General features: G+C 44.5%; 1 pseudogene; it reads left to right on the forward strand.

Moving 5' to 3' along the window:
• Positions 1-1276: 1276 nt before the first annotated feature.
• LOC139043682 (thrombospondin type-1 domain-containing protein 1-like) lies at positions 1277-24711 on the forward strand (annotated as a pseudogene).
• The last annotated feature ends 807 nt before the right edge of the window (positions 24712-25518 follow it).

The raw sequence follows: 25518 nt of genomic DNA on the forward strand, positions 1-25518 counted from the left end.
TGAAAGTGGATAATGACTTTAAAGCCTCTTTTGAAACTTTGGGTAGATTAAATGAATACTGCTAGAATTAGTTATTTGACAAGATAAATACTTAGCAAGTTTAGTACCTCTGGTAAACTGATAATTGAATAATTGTGCCATCTTTTAAAAGATTAAGTTAGATTCAAAGACCTGCAAATGCTGTATTTTTTTGTTTTAAAAATTGAGGTAGGGGCTGGCCCCGTGGCAGAGTGGTTAAGTTCGTGCACTCTGCTTCGGTGGCCCAGGGTTTCGCCAGTTTGAATCCTGGGCACGGACATGGCACCGCTCATCAAGCCATGCTGAGGCAGCGTCCCACATGCCACAACTAGAAGGACCCACAACTAAAAATACACAACTATGTACTGGGGGGCTTTGGGGAGAAAAAGGAAAAATAAAAATCTTTAAAACATTAAAAGCAAATGGAGGTAAAATTTACACAGTGAAATGCACAGATCTTAAGTTGGATGAGTTTTGACAAATGCATAAAAAATCCATGTAAATCGCACACCAAACAATAGAAGATATCTGTCGTTCCCAAGAGGTCCTTGGTGCCTCTTTCCCATCACCTGCTCCCCAGAGGCCACCACCGTGCTCTGATTTCTACTACCACACGTTAGTTTTGTCTGTCAAGTGGTGTATTTTGTGTAACAGAAAAGCAAATGGTGAAGTGCGTTGCACTTCACAGTGGACTCGAAAATGACAGCTCTTAAGGTGAACTCCATCCTCTTGTGTTCTTTTAAGAAGACAACTTTAACACTTGCGGATTAGAGTTTTTTAAATGTTCTTTTTGATTTATTGAACAACCATTTCTGGCTGCTAAGAAAACGAAGATGCACTTTACCTGAATTGCTTCCTTTTGAAACTCTTCGATGACATTTGGGAAACCAAGTTTACAACCCACCAGTTATGCACTTCAACGACTGACTTTTGTGTTACCCCAGAAGAAAATGACGCTGGGGAAGTGACTGAATTTGAACTGGTGGGAGACTGCTGGCTTGTCCTTAAAATCCAGGTCCAGCCTGCGGGCTGCGGGTGTGTGCGCGCTCGGGGCTCCGCACCCGCTTCCCGCAGGCCCTGGCCGGCCAGGAGCGTTTCCTGCCGGGTTTCCCGTCCAGCAGCGCGCTCGCCCGGCGCGGGCAGGAAAGGATGCGCAGCCCAGAGAGGGCGGGGGCAGACGTGGCCGCTCGCCAAGGTCCCCCGCCCTCCGGGTGCGGCCCTCCGGGTGCCGCCCTCCTCGCGCCTTCGGGGCGGGCCCGGGCGGGGCTGCGGGAACCCGGCGCTGCTGTCCAGGGCGCGCAGTCCTGGGACGCGGGATGCTCGACGCCCTGCCTCGCGGCCCCTGAGGCCTCCTTCCTGCCACCCTTCTCGTCGCCTCGCTCGCCCCGGCCCGGGCTGCTGCGCCCACCAGTCCCGAGAGGTAAGAAGAGCCTTCCGCGATCCGGCGGGCGCTGCTGAGCCGCGAGGGCTCCCGGTGGCTCCGCCGGGGCCCGGCAGTGCGCCCGGACCCGGCCGCCCCTTCCCTCCCCGCAGCCTGAAAGCACGGGTGGACACTCCCGTTCCCTGGACGCTCCCGGTCCCCTGCCTTCGCTTCTTAGTGCTCAGCCTCTGCCGCCGAGGAACGCGCTTGGAAAAGTGTGCCTCTCCGCATCTCGGAGTCCCGGCTTTAACGCGAGCGCGGCTCTCCCCTGGCGCAGGTGTGGCCGAGGGGCTGAGGCTGACGGTAGCGGGGTGTTGAGTCCCAGTTGGGATGCGAAGCGTTTCAGAACAAGTTTGGGTCTTTCTAAAAAGAAATCCTCTCTGAGATATAAGCATTTCAGAACAGTCCTCATTTTAAGAGGGCTTTGTGCTGGCGACGCGGGCAGGGCTGGATTTCCAAGTATGAACTTGACTTGCGGGCCTTTGGAAAGCTGAGTGGAGGTGGGGAGCGCCCAGCTTCTAGGGAAGCTGCGTCCAGCCCGGGGGACCAGGGTAGAGCCGATCGAATATATAAATAAGGCCTGTTTACACGAGCTGCTTTGGAATTAGGGATTTCCTCCTAATAAATATTATTATTAGATATATACACACACGAGCGTGTGCGTGGTTGTCAGAAGGGTCAAAAATCACTTTGCTTATTTTTATTTTCCCTTTTATTTGGTAAGTCATTGGTCCCATGGACTTTAGCGTAATTTATTTTCTTTTTCGGCAGCTGTGAAGACCCTGTAGGGGTTTCTCTTAGCTGGTTTCAGCAAAAACATGGGATCTGAGCTTGGCATGATGCTGTTAGCCATTGAGAATATTCACAACAGATACATTTAAAATTTGTCTGTAAACGTTTTTGTATGTGAATGCTATATAGAAGTATCTTAAAATGTGTATGAAATACACCTAAGTTCTTCTTTTCTCAAAATGATTCTCAAGCCAAACATAAGTAGCCAGTAGTGTATTGGGAACACGTTGGAAGAAAAGCAAGCAAGGTGTAAAAAAAGGAAAATTAAAGAAGCATGCTATCTTCTTTAAAAAGTGTAGTGCTTTTTATCCAGCCTTCCATTCCATTCTGGGGTGTTCTGTTAATATCTTCAAATTAATGGTTGAGCTGGTAAAAATTGAGCATTTATTTTCAAAAGTGAGAACATTTTAAAAAAACATCCTTATTATGATTTTCAGGTAGGCTGGTGTATTTTATAATTCCATTTCCATTCAGCTCTAAATGTAGATTATCACACAATTCTGTGTTTTACTGGTCATTTTCAAAGAAGGAAAATGTGTTATAATTGCAAAATCAGTTGTGATTAGGAGCTTCTTTAAGAAATGATTGTCATGGGGAAGCAAGCAGTTTGGGAGAAGCAAGTTCAACTTTTGGGAGCTACAGATCACCTGCTCCTCCTCTCTTTTTTTTTTTATCTTTTTTTTTTTCCTGCTTTTTCTCCCCAAGTCTCCCCAGTACATGGTTGTATATTTTAGTTGTGGGTCCTTCTAGTTGTGGCATGTGGGACGCCGCCTCAGCATGGCCTGACGAGTGGTGCCATGTCCGCCCCCAGGATCCGAACCAGAGAAACCCTGGGCCGCTGAAGCAGAGCTCGAAAACTTAACCACTCAGCCACAGGGCCAGCCTTGCTCCTCCTTTCTTTGGTTACTGAGGATCAGTGACTTAAAGGAAGTCTTTAAAGTGCCCTCAGCACCCACACTTGCCCAGGAGATCCAATGATGCTCACCTGCTGTCTTTGGCCAAGTTTCCCATCCCCGCTCAAGGAAAAGATTAGGTCCAATCTATGCTTAATTCCAGCAAAACTGAATTTCCTTTTTTTTGTTAGGGAGGGGAGGGAGCTCTAATCATCTGCATAATTACACTTCAAATCTCTGCTTCCCTTTGAGGAAGTCCAGTATTTCCTTTGTTCAGCTAATTTCTACTGAAAGGAACCTCCTGGGCCAGCCCTGTGGCGCAACGGTTAAATTCCCACATTCTGCTTCAGCGGCCTGGGGTTCGAGGGCCCAGAGCCCAGGTGTGGACCTACGCACCACTTGCTAAGCCATGCTGTGGCAGGCGTCCCACATATAAAATAGAGGAAGATGGTGGCAGCTGATGTTAGCTCAGGGCTAATCTTCCTCAAAAGGAAAAAAAAAGCTCGTGGAGACACACCAGTTCTCTTTCCATTGAATTTTTTATTATTTCCATCAATTCTTTACATTCCATTAATTTCTGTCTTATCTAAAGGGATGTAACATACATATATTGGAATATAATATGCTTAGTAAAAATATATTAGCTGTGCATAATGGGAATGTAAACATTAAGAAAATATACATTTGGTTATGTTTAGTAGCCCATAGTTTCCTAGACTTTGGTATGAAAAAAGTGGCACTTAAATGCCCTACATCTTATTCTATCACCTAACAGTCTGTTTATATCAAAGTGCCTCCTTCCACAAGTCATTCTGAACCACAGGCCAGCAGGGTCTTTCCTGCCCTCCTAGGTGCTTTGGGAAGATTGCCGCATGAAATCGTCTGTCTCCTGACGGATACCAGCAGCGGCAAGTATTGGAAGACTGACAGAAGATGATAATTGTTGTTTGTGTTTTCTCTTTACAGTGCCCTAAACAAGGGACTCAGGGTCACAGGGAGTTCTCATTTAATTGTAATACCCTGGGTATCTTTTCTAAAGGTCTGATAGTTTTGATGGAGCTCCTAGGCATTAAGAAATGAAGCAATCCTACTAACACACCAATTGTGTAAGAGAGACAGTGTTGGTAAGCCCATTTGTGGAAGCAAGGCAGGTCTACACAGTGCAATGAAACTTTGGCAAAAATTTAGTATATTAATCATTGTGAAATGACTAGCAGATGTATCATTTAGATTGGCTATTGGCTTTGATGAAATTAAGCAAATAATAGCAAACTCTCCATGTAAGGATGTGCTATAAAGAGAAAGACTTGCTGTCTCGCAAAGACAATCTTGGTGTTGGGCATACCTGAATGTTCTTAACAGGTGCTCTATCACGGAACAAAAGGGACATGCAGAATTACAGATCATTTCCCCGGGAAAAATTAGTGTCCTCCTTATTTTGTTTTCAGTACCAACTAGGAAATTTGACTTCTTAGAATGGTTTTATCATTTCATGATTACTATTTTATGAATCACATTGAACAGAGCCATCCATTTTTTGAGGTTCTGGTTTCAGGTGTTTTTGAAAAAAAAATTCACAATTTGGATGCGAGAAAGGACATGAGGAGACCAAAGACCTGGGATTTTGCTGATCAGAATGAAACAAATGTTGAAAGACTTTTCAAATCGCTTGTTGGTGGTGCTCTGTGATTGTGGTGAGTATTGTGAGCATACTTAATGCTATAGGTGTCAACAAAGAAACATCAGCGTGAGGTTTAGAAATGCATTGATGTCGACCCTGTGTGGAGGAGGCAAGGCAGGGTCTCCAGTGCAGTACCTTTTAGACTGTGATCCTTGCAACCCTGGGTTCTCTTAAGGGACTGCATTTTTGCCTCAAAAAATAGAGTTCATTTCTCAGTTGTATGCAACTACTGAACCAATAGATTCAACAATGTAATACTCTTTTCTTTTGATGATTTCGAAATATTTCATAGCAGTTCATCTAAGCAGTTGATGGTATGAGAGTGGAAATTGTTTTCAAATTGATGAAGAAATTATGATTCAAGAGACAGAGCATCCTGGCTCGTCTCGTATCAGTGGCATATCCACTTAATTAGACCAGAGTGTATATTGTTCATTGTGTCCGGGGAATCTCCTTCCCTAGTCTTTTCTTTTTAAGAAGTTTAGTTAAACAAGAAGATGCTTGATTTACTGAAAACCAATCTGGGATTCATTTCTTTTAGAATCATTGATCCCTACTTAAAAACAGATTGTTCTATGTGTAACAGCCTCATACAAAAAATTATAAAAGTGTCCTTGGTTTCGAAATGGTAAATAAAGACATCAAAGTCTTCTATTTAAATAAAATCTGCTAGGATGTTTGTCATTGTTGAGAGCAAAATATCTCACTGGAATGTAAAAATAAAAGTTGAATGAGTGTAAAATAGAGCAGAACATAGAAGTTGAGTGCACAAGCTACTGAGGGAAAAGGAGATATTTTCATAGAGCTGGATTTTTTCCCTTCTTCTCTATCAATATCACTTGATGTTGATTAAATATCTTGCTACCAGTTAGTTTTTTAAAAGAAAACATGATTATATTGAGACATGAGTTACTTTAAATACAATAAAGGAATGGAGAGAGAAGAAATGAGAGAATAGAGAACACTCTACAATCATGCACTCCATAACGAGGTTTCAGTCAACAATGGACCACATATACGACAGCGTTCCTGTAAGGTTAGTACTATATAGCCTAGTGTGTGGGAAGCCATGCCATCTAGGTTTGTGTAAGTACACTCTATGATGTTCACACAATGATGAAATCGCCTAACACATTTCTCAGAACATATCCCCACTGTTAAGCGAGTCGTGACTGTACTGTAGTAGTCAGGATATGATACAACCAAACTGTAGTTTTCCAAATGAGAATGTATTCTTCTTTGTAAAAACAAAGGTTTTAGAGTAAAGTAGCAAGTTCTCTCTTTGCCACTGCTGGTACCCATCAACTGTATCTTTTTTCTCCATTTCCAAGTGAGCACGTGTGTCTCTTTCTTTAGCTGGCTGCCCATCAAATCAGAATCTGATCTGCCTCATTGCCAATCTCTGTCCTTGACAGTAGGCTTTCATTAGTTAGCTAAGGGGTGTATGCCTCTCGATCTTAAAATGCATCTCAGAACCATCCTGCCCCATCAGATTCAAATTAATCTGACATGTGTTCTCAGTCTTAGCTCCTTCCTTGGGCTATGGTGAGCACTGCAGTCTCTTTAGCCACCTATTCCCAAAAAGCTACCAGGTGGGCTCTGAACCAGTATCCAAGCTGCTCCAAAATCAGCTTCCTTCCTCAAACTTGAGTCATCTCCATCCAAAGGGGAGTATCCCTCAACTTCTGTACTGACTAAGTGAAAATAAAGAGCTTTATCATATTACGGTTTCCAAGCAAGTGGTGATCAAGCATTCAGGTCTGTCCAAGTTTTATGTATTTTATTTCACCTCATCTTAAATAAGAAATGGGTAAAATGCTGAACTAATTAAAAAAAACAAACCCAAACCTTTATGTGCCCATATATTCATGTGCTGATTCTAACAATCATTGATTGAATACATGTAAGGTATATTTAAAGACTACCGACCCAAACAACACATTGAGTCTTTTGGACATATAGGATGTGTATGTTATTATTATTAATATAATATATTGTATTATATTATGTATACATATTAAGACTAATAAATTCATACATATGTTGTTTTTCAACCAAAAGGATGCTGCAGCCCCTTAAGTCTAGAATTATTTCTTACCACAGCCATGGGCCAGCTGATTATTACTTTGCCAAATTCTGTCTCCTTTGATATGTATTTGGATAAGATTCAAAATAGAAACAAGGATTCTTGTGTGTCTGTTTTCTCCACTCTCTACTTCAGCTGCTCAGATAGGTCTTTTTTAAGAAGGTATGATTGATCCTAACTGAGTGATACTTGTGGGCTAGTAGTCATCTCTTCTCTCTAGGCCAATAGGACTTACTGTAATGTCATTAAAATTGTCAAGGGCAAGCCAGGCTACTTCATAAATGGTCACTCTACCCCTTGGATGATCCTTGGAGAATAGTGTCAACATTTCTTATTCCTTTAAATACTTCTGTCTCATACAAACCAAGGGCACTGGTTCCTTTACTGGTGAAAATGCCCAAGTACTTGTCTTGAATATCAGAAAATAATAACTTTGAAGTATATTTGGGATCTTACATTTTAAATAGTCTAGAGCAGTTTATATTATATCATTTAAACCAAGCTTTCTTTCACTTCACTGTAAATCCATTTTCCCCAAATACTTAAACACCAGAATTTGATTACAGTGAGAAAAGTGAGGTGTTGGATTTTTATGTTGAGAGTCGTTACTCTTGCACTGTAGATTTTCATTGCAAATATATTACATTATTCAGTGTTGTGAGTTCAGAGTATTTATCGCTGATTAGTTACTTTAAACATAACCATGAAAGATGAAATGTAGGAACAAGCCCCTTTAGAATGGGAGCAGCACAGTGCCCAGCTCCCAGGATAAGCACTCGGCATCATTTTACATCATCCTTGGCTCAGTTCAGACTTCTCTTGTGTCTAAAATGCTGTTTTCTTCAATGGCACCAATAGTCCTGCTCAAAACACCTTTTTAAAGCCCTTTCTGACCATTTCATTTCAGTTCTTGGAGAAGCTGAATACCTCCTCTTGGGAGAGCCAGGCCATGTAGCGCTAAGCAACCACACGGTGTCTGTGGATTTCCATTATTTCGATGGTGCTAATGGGATGCTGAGGAATGTATCTGTCCTGTTGTTGGAGGCCGACACCAACCAGACTGTTACCACCAAGTACCTTCTGACCAACCAGTCCCAGGGGACGCTCGAGTTTGAGTGCTTCTACTTCAAAGAGGCTGGCAACTACTGGTTCATGATGACTCCAGAAGCAGCAGACAACAGCACTCCCATCCCCTCGTGGGAGAAAAGTGCCTTTCCCAAGGTGGAATGGCCTGTCTTTCACGTTGACTTAAATAGGACATCCAAGGCAGCAGAAGGTACCTTCCAGGTGGGCCTTTTTACCAATCAGCCACTGTGCCCGTTCCCTGTGGACAAGCCCAACATCTTGGTGGATGTCATCTTCAGCAACAGTCTTCCCGAGGCAAGAAAGAGTCAGGGACAGCCACTGGAGATAAGAACTAGCAAGAGGACAGAACTCTCTCAAGGCCAATGGGTTGAGTTTGGCTGTGCACCTGTGGGGCCTGAAGCCTATGTCACTGTGGTGCTGAAGCTGCTTGGCCGAGACTCGGTCATTACCTCCACAGGACCCATTGACCTGGCCCAGAAATTTGGATACAAACTAGTGATGGTGCCGGAACTCACATGTGAGTCTGGGGTGGAGGTGATGGTGCTGCCCCCACCATGCATCTTTGTCCAAGGAGTGGTCGCCGTCTTCAAGGAAGCCCCCAGACACCCTGGGGAAGCGATCATTCGACTGGCTGAAAACAGCCTGAACTTGGGAGAGAGGAGAACAGTATTCAACTGCACTTTGTTTGACATGGGGAGGAATAAGTACTGTTTTGACTTTGGTGTTTCCAGCGGAAGCCATTTTTCCACAAAGGAGAAGGAGTGCATGCTAATTCAGAGAAATATAGGTTGGTATTGAGATTTAAAAAAAAATTTTTAAATCAAATTGATGCCTTCATGCAATCAAAATTATGATTTTGAATTTAAGTGAACTTAATTTTCTATGAACTGTATCATAATTTTTATGGTTTACTCCTCATAATGTCCCAAACGGCATTATCATCCTTATATAAAAAGTCAAGAGTCCTGATAAACAGACCTGGCTGGCCACTCATGTAACCTCTCTAGGTCTCGGTTTCCCGATCAGTAAAGTGGACATAGTAAGAGTATCTACCTCAGAGAGTTGTGAGAATTGAATGAAGGAAATGGATACAGTTCTTAGCATAGTGCCTGGCATATAGGAAGCACCAATAAACATTAGCTATTATTACATTATATTTTAAAAATTATATTATTATGTCACATGGCAAATCCATGGCAGGTACGATCAGAGTTCAAAGCTAAATCCCAAATCGTGTTTAGTAACTTCTGTCTTCCTTCAGCTGAGTACATCTCCTTCCTTAGAGGAAGGAAGTCTGTTTAGTGAGATTACAGGGCAAGATTTTTAAACTTCTTCAAATTCTGGATTCTTTGGGTAATGCCCTAGCTAATCACAGGAAAGGGGGTTATCACCATCCCCTCCACCCCGCATGTTCCTCTGCCTTTCTTTCCCTTTTGCTGGGTGCAGGCCTGGTCTTGGCAAGAGGCTAATCTGGCAGAGATTGCCTGGGTCACTTACATATGCTCTTACCTTCCTCCCTACTGAGCCTGTGCCCCCTCATGGCCCAAACCTGGGCCATCTTTGTAACTCCAAGTGTATTTTGCTCCAAATTCACCCACATTCTCTTTTTAGAAGACGTCCCCTTCCTTTAACTCTGTCCCTGCCCACTGGCCACTTCCCTGCTTGCACTTACCTCTCTATCTGGCCTAGATTCTGTGGCCCATCCCTTTAATCACTTTCCTACTAATACCATAAACTCCTCTGCCCTGTTGTTCTTCCGTTGCACCTGCCAGGCCACACCCCAGCTCTGCATGGATCCAGCAATCTGCCAGCCGCCCACTGTACCCAAGCTGGACGAGAAGGTCACACCCAAGTACACTGGGGCCAGTGTGGGTGGGTCATGCCTCTCCTCTCAGCTGGGTTCACCATGCCACCCAGTAAGGCACCCTGGTCGGCTCTGCTCCTGTTCCCCACAATAGCTCGTTTAGACCTCCTGCTTTCTCTTTGGACCTCACCTACTCCCTGGCTAACTCTCAGAGCTGACTTTGCCTCTGACCACACAGAGTCGCTGGAAGCCATCAGGTGTGAGCTCCCTCGCCCTCCCACTGAAATCTATGTAGACCTACAGGCATCGTCCCATCCTCTCCCCCTTCTTTGCTGTCACCGGAGGAGAGGTGTCATTCCTCTGGTACAAGGTCAACCCTCCTCTCCACTGTGGATCCCAGCCTCTCCGCTCATTTCAGGAAACTTGTGTTAATCATTATCCTCTCTCTCTCCTGTCTTTAACTGTCCCTCTTTACTGGCTCATTCCCATCAACTTTGAGATGTACTTAATTTTCTTATCTAAAAACAAAACAGACCCCGCCCCTCAACCCCTGGTTCTCCAACAATTAAGACCCTCTTTCTCTCTTCCTTTCATAGTCCAGGTTCTTGAAAAGGTTGCCTACACTTTGGGGTTCATTTCTTCACTTCACATTCACTTTTCAACCCACTCGAAACCCACACCCCTCCCTTGAAAATGGTGTCACTAAAGCAGCCAGCAGACGACTTCCAGGTCTCCAAATCCGGGGGTGCTTTTCAGACCTCCGTATCTTCATTGACCTTGATTCTGTGACCTCATACTCACCTTGTTTACCTCCTACCTCCGTGGCTGTCTCCTTTGCCTGCCAGTTCCACCACCTCCTCTCATCCCTTCAGTGTTGGACCTCTGCATTGTTTTACTCCTCACACACTTCCTAAGTGATTACTGTCCTGGCCAACGACTCCAGATTGGCGCCTCTCCCCTGCATCCAAGAGCTGCTGAATAGCTGTCACCCCTCAGATGGCTCCCAGGTACCCCAAAAGCAATGTACCTGGAATTGGATTCATCATCTTACCCCCTAATCTTGCTCCTCAGTGCTGGACTCCACCTCCCATCTCATTGTTCAAACCAGAAACCCAGGCGTCTTCCTCTTCTCCTTCAGCTCCTATGAATAATAAATCACTAAGTCCTATGGATTTTTGTCTCCTTGGGGCCTGAAGATAGTGTGTAAATAACGATTTACAGCAAATATATAATAGATGTTGCCAAAAATGATTATTTATGATTTTCATTTATCCTATTTAGTGTGAATGTTTATATTTTTCTCTGCAGAAATGTTAATGCGTTTGGTTATGGGATGCTGCCTGAGATCCCACTAGGGGAGTGTTAGTAATATACAGCACAGGCACTGTAATAACTTGAAAAAATCAAAATTGAGAAATTCTAAATTCTGAACACATCTGCCCCAAGAGTTTCAGATAGGGAGTATGGACCCTGTATCTCAAGGCCAAAAATATATATATTTGAGTTGAGAATTATTATTGATAGAGGGTATAAATTCATATTCACATATTTTTATTTTTTTACTTATTTTTTGACAAAAATTGTACATATTTAATGCATAGTTTTCTTGATATTTTAACATTTTTGGCCGTCTTTTTGTTTCTCCGAATAGATGATCTTGTTTTTCCTTCATAATGACTAAACAGGAGCTTTTTACCAAGAATAGGAGTGCTGTCACCCCTGTCATTTTGTTCTTATTTGTAGCTGTTTGCGATAATGGTTTTATCTTTAATCCTTTGCTGAAATCGGATTAAGCCACTTGTCTACTTTGTGAGTTAGTTTACCTAAAACTAGAAAATATAATTTAAAAATCCCTGTAAGCAGACCCTTGGATGCTGTAATACTCGTCACTTCTCTGAAAGTCAATGAACCAGTAAAACCCTTTCATTCAGTGCAGCTCCCCCTCTTCCTCTGGGATCCCTTTAGGACAGCTGACGTGCTGTATGTGACCATGTGACATGATAAAGCTAACATTTATATAGTGATTACTTTGCATGAGGCACTGGTCTCAGTGCTTTATGAATATTAACCCATTTAATCTTCATAACAGCCCTATGAGTTAGGTTTATTATACTGTCAATTTTATAGGTGCAGAAGTGGAGGCACCGAAAGGTTAAGTAACTTGAACAAGGTCAATGGTGGTTAAGTGGCTAAACCACCACTGGTGGTTAGACTGGCTCGACAGTTTGCTTTTACCACTATTCTATGGTGCCTCCCATATAATCAGCTGTCAATCCATGTATTAAACAATATAAAGCTTTTAGATTAAAAAAATGTTCTAATATTTTCCTCCTCCTCTCACGGGTTCGTCTTGTGCTGCCCACCCCCTTGAGCGACATACAACTCACTTTGGAGTCCACTGGCCCAGGCAGAAGCATGATTTGTCCAATATAAGTGAGCCTTGTTCTGTGCCCAGAAAATCTGAACTGCTTATCCAGGAGACTTTGCTCCTACTGCTGCTTGTAGCTACTCACTCATGTCAGTAGAATCTTCTTATAAGCATGTTTTGTTTAGTTACCTTAGTCTTTTGAGCAAAATGTCTTGCAGATGTGAATATTTCACAGGCTGCATTCCTTCAGATAGTCTTGGGGTGGAAACAATCTCCCTTCTACTATTCCAGAAAAATTTTGCTCATTCAGAATTACTATCCTCTCGAGTGGCCTGAAAGGTATTTATCCTGGCAAAACAGGTTTGTTATGGAGTGTGAACGCATGTGTGGACATCTAAACAGGACAAAACAGACAGCCTTCCATTCATAAAGTTAAGACTATTTGGAATATTGGTCATCTTGCTCTTCATTTCTAAAACATGAACTACAGTTATTTAATTACTTCCCATTTTGCCAAGTATTTCCCTCAAAGTTATTAGTAGAAATCTTCAGGGAACAGATAGAGTTACTTAAGGCATTTTTTTATTTGCCTGATTAAATTTTTCCATTGCTTTATTTTAATGTTTTCCTGTGTTTCTTATTTGATTAATTTGATCTGGAAATAAAAAGACAAAACGTAGCTTAAATGTTTGCTTATTTTCATTGTTGATTATCATATAAGCTGTGATTTCACTTTCAAGGGCAAAGGACACAACATTTCAAAATGAGATTTTTGACATTAAGATTCAAGCTTTTATTAAAACTTTCATTTTTTTCTGGCACCTACTAATGAAATTTTTGTTTTCCGTTTGACAAATGACTTTCAGTATTTAAATAAATTACATTTATGTAAAGTAAAGGCAGAGTTAAGAAAGAATAACAGAAAGATTCTCAGCTTTTGTAATTCTCCCTTTTGTGGTCTTAAATATGAGCACAAGGGAAGGATAAACTATACATTGACTTAATTTTCAATTTAGATTTCACAGTAGTGGAATTCCTAGTAGATATTTGAAAAATAAATCATAATACTTTAACTTAGAGAGACTTTATTATGAGAGTCCCAAAGCTTTGCGAGCACTGGGGGCTTAGTGTCTGGACAGCTCTGAAGCTTGAGGACAAAGCCGGCTCATTGTTCTACCCTTTGAGGAGCTGCAGTGTGATCTGGGAGGCACAGAACCGATATTGTGTTCAGTTGGACCTCTGGGTGGAACATAATTACCACACCTCAGTTGATGTGAGTCCAGGATACTGGTTTGTAATGCTCCCACTCTTGTGAAGATCCCAGAAACTTTTAATTGCTGTGAAGAACTCATATTCCATGAGTCACTCACTCCAAAGATTGCACCACTTGGCTCACCTGAGAATGTCTCTGCCCTCCACGTTCTCCTCATGTTTTCGTAGTGCTTTATATACCTTTGACTGCGGTATGAGTTTTTTTTCATAAAGGATGAAGAAGGGCTTTTATGCAGAGGTTGTTTTGGTGCCTAGTGTTGGCGTGACCTGATGGGTCTTGGGGTTGGATGGGTGCTGATAGAGTAGGCAATTAGGATTATTTTTTAAGAGGGGACTACTCAGTTATTCTATCTGGGAGTGGTTGCACCTATGCTTGGAAGAGAAGTTTGCCTTTCTCAAGCAATAATGACTGTTTGGGGAGTGTTTTTTATGTATTTTGAAGCTCTGGTCTTGTGAGGGTTGTTAAGTCTCCTCGCTGAATTGACCCTTTTATCTCTATGTATTGTCCCTCTTTATCCCTGGTAGTATTCCTTGTTCTGGCATCTACTTTGTCTGACGTTAATATAACCACTCCAGTTTTCTTTTGATTGATGTTCACAAGGTATAACTTCTTCCATCCTTTTACTTTTAACCTATTTATGTATTTGTATTTAAGGTATTTTCTTTAAACAGCATGTAGTTGGGTCATGCTTTTTTATCCAGTCTCACAATCTGTCTTTTAATTGGTGTCTTTAGATTATTTATATTTACTGTAATCATTGTATGGTTGGATTAAGATCTACCAGCTTTTTTTCTTTTTAAGATTTTATTTTTCCTTTTTCTCTCCAAAGCCCTCCGGTACATAGGTGCATATTTTAGTTGTGGGTCCTTCTAGTTGTGGCATATGTGGGACCCCGCTTTAGCATGGCTTGATGAGCAGTGCCATGTCTGTGCCCAGGATCCGAACCAGAGAAACCCTGGGCTGCCGCAGTGGAGCGTGCCAATTTAACCACTCGGCTACGGGGCCGGCCCCAAGATCTACCATATTGGTAGTTTTATATTTGTTCCATCTGTTCTTTGTTTCTTTTCCCCCTTTTTTCTGGCTTCTTTTGTATTAATTGAATATTTTTTATGGTTTACTTTAGACTGTTGGTTTATTGTTTCTACCTTAAAATGTTTTTTAGTGGTTGTCCTAGAATTTGCAATATTCATCTTTAATTGCTTTCAGTCTGCCTTCAAATAATGTTATATTGCTTCACATGTAGTGTAAGGGTCTTGTGACAGTACACTCCCAATTCATTCCTCCCATTCTCTGTGTGATTGTTGTCATACATTTTACTTTATATGCCCTATAAACACATAATACATTCCTGCTATTTTACAGTTACTTGTATAAGAGACTATCTGATATTGTCGCAGACCTCTTGTGTATTCTATTCTGTTTTGTTCACTCTTTTCTTCCTTTTTGTGTTTCAGTTTTCGTGATTTCTATTGATCTGTATTCAGAGTCACTGCTTCTTTCCTCAGCTGTGTCGTGTCTCCTGGTGAGCCTCTGGAAGGCATTCTTCATCTCTGTTAGCACGCTATTCATTTCATTCCATTTGATTCTTTTAAGCTTATGAATCTTTGATGAATTTTCCATCTGTTCATGCATCTTGCTCATGTTTTCGACTAAAGTCTTTAACATATTAATTATAGTTATTTTAACTTCTCTCTTTGATAGTTCCAATATCTGGGTCACATCTGAGTCTGGTTCTCTTGATTACTTTGTCTCTAGATGGTTTATGGTTTTTTTCTCGCTTCTTTGTGTATCTCACAATTTTTTCTTTGAAAGCTGGACATCTTTTTTAGAATTGTAGACACCGACAGGTAGTATTTATGCCTGGAAATGGGCATACCCTGTTTTTGCTAGGCCTTTAGTGTGGGGATTGGGTCAATGTGGTAAGGAATTGGGGCTGTTTGGGCTTTTGCTGTTGCTATGGCTACCTTCAGTGCATGACAGAGTTCAAAATTTTCTAATGTTACTTTGTGATTAGGGTAGGAGTTGGGTTGCCAGAGGGTTTTTCTCCATGCTTCTGTTGCACCCTCAGCTTTAGGCTTGAGCCTGTACATCAGAGAGGTTTTCCTGTCACTCTTGCCCCTGCCTCAGCAGTAGACTGTTGTTACTTGATACGTGGTAATTGCTGGCCTGGTGCAGCATGGGGGTCGGGCAATGGGTGTGGGAGAGCATCCTCTTGTTCCAGTTCAGCCTTAGTCTCAGGCAAGTGCTGTGCCCCAAAGTCTCAGTGATGGGGCCTTCCTGATGATCCTGCCCCTCCCCAGTGCTAGAAGCTCTCTCATAGTCTGGGCCCAGGATATTGTCTGCTCCTTTCCAGGGTGAAGGATTTTCTTCCTTCTCCATTCCGTAGTGGCACTGAGTTTCAACCGGTGCTCTTAGAGTTACAAGGTTTGCTGCCTTGTCCCCAGTGGTCGAGGCTTTTGTTGATAGAGCAGATGTGGAGGAGGGTCTGGGTGAGGTCTGTGTCTTTCCCACAGCGCTGCTCCTTCCCTGCTTGGGCTTCCATCACAAGGGAGGCTTTCTCTGCTCTCAGTCCTTGTGAGCATCTGCTGAGATCCGGGAAGAGCCTGCAAATGGGTACAAATTCCCCCTGCATATGTGGCTCCCAGGGGTCCTATATTCCCATGCTAGCCCATACTAGGCCTCTAGCAGTTCATTACATTTTTAGATGACTTCTCACCAGCTTATATGAGGCCTGGTGTCTGCCCCAGGTAAGCAGTGTTTGCATCCTGTCTTTCCTTATATTCCAGGCTAGTTGGTGGCCCTGTGATCTTACCTCTGTGGGGTTCTAGGAAGGTTAGTGTTTTGTAGATTATATAGCCTTTCTTTGTTTTAAGGGTAGGAGCAACACTCTTTTCCAGCTTTTTCACATCTTTAGGAATGTTTTTATTTACTGACTTTTCAAGACCTGAGATTTGAGTTGGCTGCTTCATTTGGGTACAGTTAAAGTCTGATTCTCAAATGAACTAGCATTAAAAGCATGGCTAATGTCCTTGCAGAAACTTGGGGACTGTGGCAGCCGTGGAGCCAGTGTAGTGTCACGTGTGGGGATGGTGTCAGAGAGCGTCGCCGCGTGTGCCTGACTTCCTTCCGCTCCAGACCTGGCTGCCCCGGAATGTCCTCGGAGACCTCCCTGTGTTCCCTGGAGGAGTGTGCTGGTAGGTATTCTGCCTTCAGGAGTCTCTCCTCAGAGCCTCCATCTGAGAGATTCTTGAACCCAAGCTGCCTGAAAGTCACCAGTCTGAGTTCGGGGGTGGACTCATTAACGTTCTCTTATTGCTGTTGGCTGTACTAACCCTGTATTCCTTAGTGTGTCTATGACTGGGAGTAACTGGCCAGTGGGATGACAGGGCATTTACCACTGTGGAAGATCAGGAAATGACACGGAAATCTATCTAACTTAAAACTTCAGATATATTAAATAATTTTTAAAAATACAAAAATGGGTGGGATGATCATTTCTTCCCAAGAGCTTTTTTGTTTTGTTACTTCTCCCCACCAAAACTGTGGGAAAACATTCAAAAAGTTTTCTTCTCCTTATCATCCCAGAGAAGCCCTAGGGGACCACACAGACGGTTATTTGTCAGAACGAGGCAAGACAGCTTGTCTTGTCCCTTGAATGGCTCTACATGTATTCCATACCACCCCTACCCAGGAGGAGAAGGTGGGGAGATTTCTTCTTTCCTTCACCTGGAGACTGACCTTTCCTTAATCGTCTAAGCATCTTGAAGGTACACACTGGTAGATGCTCAATAAGTGATGTGTATGGTCCATAGATGTGATGCTCACATGACTTAGTTAGCTGCATCCCATTCATTTGGCATAGGTTATAGTAATAAAGGCTCCTTGCTCGTCCCACACACCATCCCACCTTCTGATATACAATCAGCCCTCCACTTAGTTGGCTGGCCTTTGCTCTGGTCCCAACTCTTAGATAAAGTCATTCTGTCAAGTCCTGCCTTCTTCCACTGTCCAGTTCCAGGTTAAAAGACCATCCCTAGTTCCTTTTCCCTTTGGGATAGGGAGAAGTTAGGTGTTTTTCTGTGTTTGGCTCCCAACACAACTTTTGGCTAAAGAGCACCTTTTAGCCAAAACCACAGGCATCTGGCTACATCCTGGCCAGTGTCCCGGCCTGTGGCCTTAGAAAATCATTGTTGCTGTCTCGTCTTTCCAACCAATACGGTAGGCTTTGTTCTCTTTATTCTAGCATCCTGAGGATATCCTCACTTCTGGGTTTTCCTATTACAGCCTCAGGCCCAGGCTCTTCTCCTAGCCCTCACCCTGCCCCTCTTCTTTCATAAGCCCTGGGCCCCACCCTGAATTGTTCTTTCTCCAGTTGTGTCTCATGCTGTTGTCTAAGGCTCTCTTCTCTGTCTGCTCTTTTCAAGTCCTCTTCACTTTCCACAGCTCCTTCCTTGTGTATAACTTCCTCCACATATGCCTGCTCCTCTCAATTCTGGGAGAACAGAATCGGGTTAAGATATTCCATGTAGAGTTCCATAATACTAAGATGAACTTAAAATTAATTGCCACTGGCTTCTACTGCACCCTTGGAAGTGACAGCAGTGTCAACCATTTATTGACCATCTGCTATGTGCCAGCACTTTAAATACATTAGCTCACTTACAGCTCACAATAATTCTATGAGGTAAGGATTATTATGTTGGGCTCAAATCTTGAGAGCTTGCTGCCTGCCAGGCATTTTTCTAAGTGCCTTGCACATATGAAGTAGGTACATCATGATCTCCACATACAGATGAGGACTCGGAGGCCCAGAGAGGGTAAGTGACCTGCCCGAGACCATAAAGCTAGAAAGCAGGGACCTAGATATGACACCTATCTACTAAGCTACCTATCTTGAATAATTGCCTTAATATACAAGCCAGTCTAGCTTTCTAGAAGCACCGACAGCCTGGAATTTGCAATCATTTTTAGGATATGTGGTATTATTTCATGTTCTGGCATCTCAACTCTTTAATTCCAGGCGGGAACTAGAAATTTGTACATTATAAATTAGTGAAAAGGGTAACTGCTGCAGGTACCCTACTTCTACTCTAAGTGGTCCTCATTTAAATGCTTACATTGGTAAAAATGGTCATTTCTTCCAAGTGTTCTCTTTTTCCTATTCAACCTATTTTCCACTCTTTGGAAATGTAAAGATCTGTTTGCAGGCTGCTTAGCATCAGGAAATCTCCATCACTTTTGGTGAAGGGGGAAAGGCTAGATGAGGCAGAGATGGGCAAGGTCCGCAGCTTTTGGGCTTTCCTCCAGCCATAGTTTTGCAGGGAACCAGCCAGAGTCAGAGATGACAGCTAAGTAAGGGGTTCCATAATGTACCGGAGCAATGCTGCTACCCACTGACCTAAGCAGCCACTGCAGATGGAAGAAGTGATGAGTCAGCAATCACGTCTGTCATCATTCAACTATTTTCACTTGGTTGAGAGTTTAGAGTTTTGTTTGGCTTTGAAAGGCTATTTTTGTGCCAAAGTCTGAGGGTAGTTCTGTATTAATTTGGTCCATCTTGTTCAATACAAGAGTGGGAGGATCCAATAGCCCTTGTACCCACGTTCTGTCTGGTGGGATATTGATCATTTTGTGGTTACCTTTTTAATAATGAATCAATTAATTAATCTAACATTTATTGAGTATCAACTATGTGCAAGTTACTGTGACTGGGTTGGGAATATATGGATAAGACATGTCCCTGTCTGGAAGGGGCTTATGATATAGTAGCTCAGCAGACATATAAACAGGCACAATACACAGTACAATAGAGAGCCTACAATGATGAAGGTATCCACAGCTTGCTATGGATGCTTACAGGGGTGATAACGTATGCTGGGAACACCTCCATTCTTGGAGGAGGTGATGATTGAACTGAAGTTTGAAAGCTGAGTAGGTGTCACCAGGTGAAATACGTGAGAAGGGAAATTTTAGCAAAGGGAGCAATGGAAGAAAGTGGCACATTAAGAGACCCAGAGGATGGAAAATGGTTTCATGTGGCTAGAGGATAGTGTGTCAGGAGGGAGTGGTAAAAACGAGTCTGGACAGGTAGGCAGGAGACAGATTCTGAGGGGCTGTGAAGGTTTGGAGCTGTATTCTAGAGAGATCTCTCGGCTGTAGTGTGGAATATAAATCAGAAGGGGTAGGGGTGGCAGCAGCAAGGCCTGTTAAGAGTTCTTCACTAACCCAGGTAAGAAATGAAGCACTGGCAGTGGGGATGCAGAGGAGAGAGGGATTCCAAGACTCCGATGTGGTGAGTGATGGAGAGGGAAGCATCAGGGATGAAACCCAGGATTCTGGTACTGGCAACTGCATGGACAGCAGGGCCATGCCGTTGAGATTGGACATATCGTACTGGGGGGTTCTGGGGGGAGGAGGATGAGTCTTGGGCATGTGGAGGTGAAGGTGTCTGGGATGCTGATGGAGAGAGCAGAGCTATTGCAGCCAGGATGAGATCTAGATCTCCCTGGCTCCAAAGTTCATGTTCTTCTCTCCAGTTAGTTAAGTGAATGTTATCATTGAAACCAAGAAGAGAAAAACTCACAGGAAGTGTCAAGACAGTAACCAGTGCTGCAGCAGTCAAGGAATATCAGGACAGAGCGCCTTTGCATTTGTCGTTTGGCTATTAGATCATTAATGACCTCGACAGGACCCGTTTCATTGGAATCCTGGGGACAGGTTGCAGGAGCCAGAGGCGACGATGTGGAAGCAGTAAGTCAGCAAATGTGGACTCCTCTTTCTGTAAGCTTGGCTGGGAATACCAGGAGCAAGATACAGCTATGGCAGTAGTGAGAGGGTTCTAGAAAGGTCTTTACAAAGTGAGAAGAGCTTGAGCATGTTTCTGTGGAGCTGCACAAAGGAGAAGCTGGAGATAATTGGTACCAAGGGACGATCCCCCTGGAGAAGGGTGGCCTAGAGAGTACTGGGCGGACTTGCTTTATAAGAAGAGACTTCTCCCACTAATTCCATAGAGAAAGAGGTAAATAGAGATGTGCCTGCTGCTAAGTTTATGGGGGAGGAGAGGATGGCAGAAGAAGTTGGGAATGTACTTGCCTGATGGTGTCTATTTTTGTGACCTAGCAGACTGCCAAGGAAGGGGATTAGGTGGGGGCGTGAGGAAAGTGGTGAAACTTTGAGGCAGTTGTATTGGAATGGAAGATGGAAGAGAGAATTGCTTAGGGAGCCATGGACGGAGTTATGGGCAGCCGAGGTTGGGCGCTGTCAGTGCGTAGAGGCACTGGCCTGCATGGGTGCATTATTTTCTCCACCAGAGCTCAGGGCCTGGGTGCAGCAGCTGAGAATCTGCTGGGATTCCCACACCCACATTCCTGGATTTATCTAGGGATGGACTTTTGCTGCAGAGCAGGGAAAGGGCTATAGCTCAGTATTAGTGGCCAGAGAGTTGAGGTTTTGGCAGGAGAATGGTTTAAGTGATGGATCATGGGTGTAGGGAGAGAAGTGAGGCCAGGAGGTGGCTGGCAGATTGGGAGAAAATGCAAGGGTTGGGGAATCTGAAGTTGCAGTGAGGTTGAATACCCAGTGTAGTAATCATGAGTGAAGGAGAGGGGAGGATACAGCCAGAAAGTGGGCTGTGAAGTTCAAGATTTCAGAAGAGGAGCAGCTGCAGACAACGGAAAGGTATGACATGCTGGATGGACACTGAAGCACTGGGACTCCAGTAGGACTCAAGTACTAGTGACTGATGGCTGCCACGAGGTTGGCAGATAACAGAGTTGAAGGAGGAGTCGGGGGCGGTTTGGGTGGATGGCACGGGCATCAAAAGAGTAGAAGTTTTATACAGAGGTGAAAGAGTTGGTTGAAAATGGCAGTCAGGAATGAGGAGACAGGATACACCCTACTTCTGGCCCTGTTTGCTTATAAAGTATGTGTCACAGCTTCCACCCAAGAGGGTGGGCAGGGGGAAGCTGTGTCCTGCAGGATATTCAGTCTTCAGGTAAGGCAAGGAGGCAAAGGGAGTGTTTGGTGGAGAGATTCCGGATGTGGAGGAGGTTGGTTACCACAGGGTACAGTAGAAAGGAGAGGAGAGAGTGGGAGAGTGTGGGTCTAGCAGATGACGCAGAGAGCTGGTGGTGATAAGAGAGTAGGCAAGAAGAGAGAGGACAGGTGACTGGAAGGGCTTGAATGGAGGACAGTGACCACGGAGGAAAGGGAGATGAGGCCTGGTGGCATTAGGTGGTCTCAGGTTCCCAGGTGTTTTGGTGGCAGTACAGCCTGAGGCCCCGCTGGCCTCTGAGCCTTGCTGAAACATTTTGATGACTGTGGGACAAACCAGTTTGAGAGAGCAGAGAAGAAGAGGAAAACTCAAGGCCACTTGGAAGGGAGGAAGGGAAGTGGACAGCTGAAAATAGAGGAATGAGAAAGCAGAGGCTTCAACATTTAGGAAAGACAGTTCCTGGGTATTAGAAGGGAGGAATGAATTCTGTTGTATTACCGAAGATCTTCTTTCACCTATCAATTTCTCTCGAGATGTGCAAATTTAGGTACAACCTACCTAAATTATTTTGCATTTCAAGTTTTATACTTGGTAGGAATTTTCCAACGTGCATCTCAAAGGTACATTTAACTACAGATATCCCATGTTTACATCATTGTAAGCAAAAACCTAGATTTTACCTTGAAACTTTCCTCATGCTACTTCTTTGTGAAAAATGTGAGACAAGCGTCAGCAGGAGCCCCCGAGTCCAGGAATCACCTTAAGTGTGGCTTATCTGGTCACCTCACTTACATGGGTCTCTGTTTCTTAGTTTGGCTTAAGCTGCCAGCAGAGATGCAGATGTGGGACCAGAAATCTTTGTTCTTAGAAAAGCCTCTCAGAGACCTGAAAACCACCAGAGAAAACACTACTAGAGAATACATTTGTTCTTCCCTTTTTTGTAGCTTTCCGGCCATCCAGCCCGTCTCCTCTTCAGCCGCAGGGCCCGGTGAAGTCCAACAACATCGTGACGGTCACTGGGATTTCGCTGTGCTTGTTCATCATCGTGGCCACCGTCCTCATCACGCTGTGGAGGAAGTTCGGCCGCCCCCCCAAGTGCAGCACCCCCGCTCGGCACAACTCCCTCCACTCGCCCAGCTTCGGGAAGAACTCAGATGAGGAGAACATCTGCGAGCTGAGCGAGCAGCGCGGGAGCTTCTCGGATGGGGGTGACGGGCCTGTGGGGGGCCCGGGGGACATGGGCATCCCTCTGACCTACAGGCGCAGCGTGCCGGCCACTCCCGAGGACGACGCTTCCCGGCAGTGACAGCTTCCAGTCCAACGCGCAGAAGATAATCCCACCGCTGTTCAGCTACCGCCTTGCCCAGCAGCAGCTGAAGGAGATGAAAAAGAAAGGCCTGACAGAAACCACCAAGGTGTACCACGTGTCTCAGAGCCCCCTGACAGACACGGCCATCGACGCCGCCGCCGCCGCCGCCGCCGTCTCCCCCTTAGACTTGGAGAACCCGGAAGAAGCTGCCGCAAACAAGTTCAGGATCAAATCCCCGTTTCTGGACCAGCCCGCGGTCAGCGCCGGGGAGAGGCCTCCCTCCAGGCTGGATGTCGGGGTCTCGCAGGCCACTTGTGCCGTGAGCCCCAGCCAGACCGTGATCCGCAAATCCCAGATGAGGCACGTGGGCAGCAGAGGGGGGCTGTCGGAGCGGAGCCACCCCAGGAGTTCCCACTTCCGGAGGACAGCCAGTTTCCACGAGACCAAGCAGGCGCGGCCCTTCAGGGAGAGGAGCATGTCTACCCTGACCCCACGGCAGGCCCCCGCCTACAGTTCTAGGACGCGGACCTGGGACCAGGCAGAAGACAGGTTCAGGCCTCAGAGTCGGGGTGCTGCTGCGCTTCCTGAGAAACTGGACCATTTCCAAGGGGCAGGTGGAACCGCTGGTCCACTAAGCCCCCTCCCTAAATCCTACACCTTGGGGCAGCCCACCAGGAAGCCAGACCTAGGGGATCGTCAGGCGGGATTGGTGGCAGGAGGCGAGAGAACAGAGCCTCACAGAGCTCGGCGGGGACCGTCCCCCAGTCACAGGAGTGTCTCAAGGAAGCAGCCCTCCCCCACTGCCCCCAAAGATAGCTACCAGAGGGTCAGTCCTCTGAGCCCTTCTCAATGTCGGAAAGACAAGTGCCAGAGCTTCCCGGCGCACCCCGAGTTCGCCTTCTACGACAATACATCATTCGGCCTCACTGAAGCCGAGCAGAGGATGCTGGACCTCCCGGGATATTTTGGGTCAAATGAAGAGGATGAAACCACAAGTACTCTTAGCGTGGAGAAGCTGGTCATCTAGACCAAGAGTCAGCCTGAGACTTGACACAACTGGGGTCCTTTGCTCAGGTTGTGGTACCAGCTGCTCACATTGTTGTGCGGACTGTTTTGTATAACTGTTTGTGCAGGAGGACAGAATGTGGGGAGGAAGTAACTCACACAGACCAGCATGTGTGTGTGCACCTGTGTTTGAATTTATAAGGAAGAAGTTATTTATCCTGAACCTTTCCCTTTGTAATCCTATTTCTATTGGTTTATTCCTAATAACAATGATAATAGAATTTAAACAAGAGTGAAATAGGGCTTGGTGTCTCATGTGGATGTGAAAGATGACAAGATGTGACTTGTGAGGATGAAATGCTTTGAAAAGTTCATTTGCCAATTCCAACCTGAAACAGAAATCTGGGAGTCTCAACTATAAAAGGGCTGGAACAAAGCAAACTTGCTAATACAACCCTGAATGGTAATTTATTAAGTTGTAAATGCATAAGAATTTGACACCTACAGGGGCAGTATTGAACCAGTTTCATATTTGGCTGATGAAGTCACTTATGACTACCATGCACCTAGGAATGGTGATACCACAAGATATCCTAGAAGAACTTTCAGGCCAGAGTTTGGTGATATCTTACTGTTTTTTATGCAAGGAAGAGCCCTGGTATGTGACACAAAATTATGTGAGTTAATTCTGCTTTGGGGAAATCACATAAGAAGCTGATTTTTCAGGTAGTGAGTCAAATGAAGACCTATCCATCCATCCATCATTGTTTTGAGCAAAAAAGTAGACAGTTTTGAAAGCAAGGTGTTGTCTTCTGAGAAAGCACCAACTGGAGTGGGTAGTGGGTGTTGGCCAGGACACTGCCCGACATCAAGATGCTGACTTTGTGTTCCTGGACCAAATTGGCAGCAGGGACCCCAGGGGGTGCCATTCTGAAACTGGTGTGTGTATGTTTCTAAAGATAACTTTATCATGTTACTCAGAATGTGCTTAAATTAATCTCGGGTATATGGGAAGCAGCCAGCCCGGTGATCTAGTGGTTAAGATTCAGCACTCTCACCCTGCAGTCTGGGGTTCGTTTCCAGGTCAGGGAACCACGCCACTTGTCTGTCAGTTGTCATACTGTGGCAGCTGCATGTTGCTGGGATGCTGAAAGCTATGCCGCCGGTTTTCAAACACCAGCAGGGTCACCCATGGTGGACAGGTTTCAGCAGAGCTTCCAGACTAAGACAGACTAGGAAAAAGGACCTGGCCAGCCGCTTCTGAAAAAAGTTGATTGTGAAAGCCCTGTGAAGGGCAGTGGAGCATTGTCAAATACAGAGCTGGAAGGTGAAAGGATGGAGCCAATAAAGACTGGGTAGGCTCACTAGGAGTCAGAGTCGACTCCACAGCACACTCAGAAAAAAATGTGGAAAGTAGGTAGACTGGATTATGATTTTACAGCTTAAGCTTTTTTAATTGGAAGAAAGAGGTAAAGAGGGAAATAGAGAAAAGAAGTCTTTTAGAAATTTAGAACCACTTTTGTTTTCTGATTCAACATCCCGACCTCATTATACAGATGAAGAATTTGAGGCTCAGGGAGGGGAATTAGCCCTGTAGGGTTGGATGGACGTGCACTCATATTTTTATCCTAAATGCCTACCTCTTTGCACTCTGCTATCACAGCCTTCGCAAGTCTTCTCTAACAGCAGAAACTTCAGGAGAAAGCAGGCCGTTTTTGCAATAAGAGGGCTTAGAGAGATGCCTTTACTAGATTTTCCCAAAGGAAGGAAGCTTTCTGCTGCTTGATGTT

Source organism: Equus asinus, unplaced genomic scaffold (genome assembly GCF_041296235.1).
Source record: "Equus asinus isolate D_3611 breed Donkey unplaced genomic scaffold, EquAss-T2T_v2 contig_316, whole genome shotgun sequence".
Taxonomy (NCBI): Eukaryota; Metazoa; Chordata; class Mammalia; order Perissodactyla; family Equidae; genus Equus; species Equus asinus.